Source organism: Humulus lupulus, chromosome 9, assembly GCF_963169125.1.
Source record: "Humulus lupulus chromosome 9, drHumLupu1.1, whole genome shotgun sequence".
Lineage (NCBI taxonomy): Eukaryota > Viridiplantae > Streptophyta > Magnoliopsida > Rosales > Cannabaceae > Humulus > Humulus lupulus.
The window spans coordinates 8,711,273-8,714,223 of NC_084801.1; the positions used below are offsets into that span (position 1 = coordinate 8,711,273).

Genomic DNA, 2,951 nt, shown 5'->3' on the forward strand with positions numbered 1-2,951 from the left:
TGGTTCTGGAAAAGGCTGGAGACGAAGAGCTGTTGCAGGAATATCAGACAACAACAAGAGTTTGGATTGCTGCACAGTGGACCATCTTAAATGATGAGTTTAGTAATGTCAAATATCATTTCTAGACATTTGATGTAATAAACTCTTTGTGGAGTTCTGATACTCCTTTCAGTTTCTTTTTTTAATGTTTTGGTTTTTCCTTTAATTTGCTTCAATTTAGACTACTGAATCTCTATCCATGATATGACTTGTAGCTTTTCTTGTTTTCTTTTCTGCTCTGCTTTTCTTTCGCCTCACCAACCTTAAATCCTGGTTCATCTCGGTGTACATCTGCTCCACAGCTCCGTTAAGAGTGGTGTCACGGTATTCCTTGTACATGTTGTGATAACCAGTTCGACTTTGATACCGAAGTTCTTGATTGTTGTAGGATTCTTCTCAAAGATCTGAAATCAGCATTAGGAAATTTTCTCATTATAAACAATCACCATTGAGAAAAAAACCAGTAAATGGCATGACTTGAAGTGGAAAAGCCCATATCAGATATAGTTTATTAAGAGATTATACAGAAGTATAATGGACACGGTCATTGTGACTCAAATGTGAGTTTTATAATCAAAATTTCAATAAAAAAGAACAGCATTGTTGTTTGTCATTATTTTATCTCAAATTCAAAAGAGGTCAATTTTCAAATGTTTGTTGGTGCCAAGTAAGACACATTTCCACAGCTAGTCAAAATAACCCAAATCAAAAAAACATGTCTAGAGTCCCCTAATGCCAATAACAAGGATAAAAGCTCTAAAAAACACAAGCAAAACCTTGGCTTACCAGAACTTTGATCAATATAATAAATAAGTTAAGTTAGCAAGTTTATGGTTTTAATTTTATTTATAGGGAAATTATTAAAAGAATTTTTATAAAACTATTTATTTCATTTTCATCATATATATATAAATATATATATTTTATTAAATATTGTACTTAATTGTGTTCATTTGAGTTAATTCGTATGGCACAAACTACCGCCCCTAACTACTACTAACCACTAATCATGCATAACATATACATTTAGGTCATGTTTGGATAGTAGGATTATATTGAATTAAAAATAAATAAGTGGATCATTTGTTAATGGTAAATTAGAAGAAAATCGGTTAGATGCAAAGTAGCAACTCTTTTTTCTTACCATAAAAATACACGGAGATGAAGAATAGAGAGGATAAATTTATCTCAAACTTTTTAACAGGATTAAATTATCTCAAATTATCTTCTTTGATAACAAAATTGCATTTTAAAATTATCTCCATATTCTTGAATGAGAGCCTGCTTGGGGTAAAAGTTATTGAAACCTTACAAGTTTATTCACCAAATTAATAATTTAAAATTAAAAATAAAATTATTTTCTCTAACAAAACAAAAAATTCAAAAATAAATTTATGGTCCAAAAATATATAAATCCTTAATTTAATAGTTGACGTAGATGTAAAATAACTTATTATTATAATTATTTAAATTTAAATATTTATTTAATAAAATATCTTTCTTTAATATTAACTTTACTTATTTTTAAAATTGAATATTAAAATATCTTAATTTTGAAATTAAATATGATGAAATTATAATTATATTTGTTTTTAAAAAAATATCTTAATCCACTTCTCCCTATAAATAATCTCACGACTACATTTAAAATCACCAAATCAATCCGACCGAACAAAAGAACTCTCTTTTATAAATAATCCCACCAACGACCCGACCGACCAAAGAGTCCCACGACCCGACCGAACAAACGAATTCTCCTAACCATGCAAATTATCTCCTCCGAAACACACACCCTTTACAATGTATATATCGGACCACACACCAATGTCCGAACACTCGTCACCACCTCGGCCTCCATGGTCGACTCGTGGATTTCAAAAACGGAGCGGATACACAATCGGAGGCTCGACCGTCTCATAGTCGGCCTCGACGTCGAATGGCGTCCATGCTTTATTCGCCACGTGGTAAATCCGGTGGCGATTATACAGCTGTGCGTGGGCCACCGCTGCCTTATCTTTCAGCTCCTCCACGCCGACTACATTCCGAGGTCTCTGTATGAGTTCCTTGCAAACTCTAATTATCGATTCGTGGGCGTGGGGGCGTAGGAGAGGATGCGGAGAAGCTAAAGGCCCACTACCATCTGTCGGTAGGGAAGACGGTGGATTTAAGAGACGAGGCGGCGCGTAAGGAGGGGGATTGGAGTCTGAAGAGTACGGGCTTGAAAGGGTTGGCGAGCATCGTGCTGGGAATGGAGATGGAGAAACCGAAGAGTATCACCTTGAGCAGATGGGATCGTCGGTATTTAGATTTTGCTCAAGTAAAGTACGCTTGCGCTGATGCTTACTTTTCTTTTCAGATTGGTAAAACGTTAATGGCGGCTCAGCCTTAGGATTTTTTTTCGTTTAGAAACAATAAATAATATTACTGGAAATTTGATTTGATTAATGATGTTAGTAATGCTTTCTTTGTTATTCTCTCTATCAATGTTAATACGTATCTGTGGAGAGAGTTGTTTTTTTATATATAAAACGACATCACTCAAGCTCTTTCAACAAGGTTACTTTCTGTCGTTTTTAAAAACTTCTAATTCATTATTATATTATAACTACCTAATTAAATTAATTAATTACTGTGATAATTAACAACAAAAAGTAATTTTTTTTAAAAATTTTATACTCCTAAGATTATATATTATTAATACTATTTTAAAATAGATTATTAATACTATTTTAAAATAGTGTATTTATTAGAGGGACGTTTATTTTATTTTCAATATTAGTATTTGATTTGATCGTCAAAAATGCATGTTACAATCGTGATGTAATACATTTGTAGTTTTTAAACAAGTTTGGCAGTCAAATGATATTCACAAATTTGTATATTATTCCATTAGGTTGTAGAATTTTGTTGTG

The 2,951-nt window shown here is 32.4% G+C and overlaps 1 pseudogene; it reads left to right on the forward strand.

Moving 5' to 3' along the window:
• Positions 1–1,802: 1,802 nt before the first annotated feature.
• On the forward strand, positions 1,803–2,428 carry LOC133799399 (3'-5' exonuclease-like; annotated as a pseudogene).
• Positions 2,429–2,951: the final 523 nt, after the last annotated feature.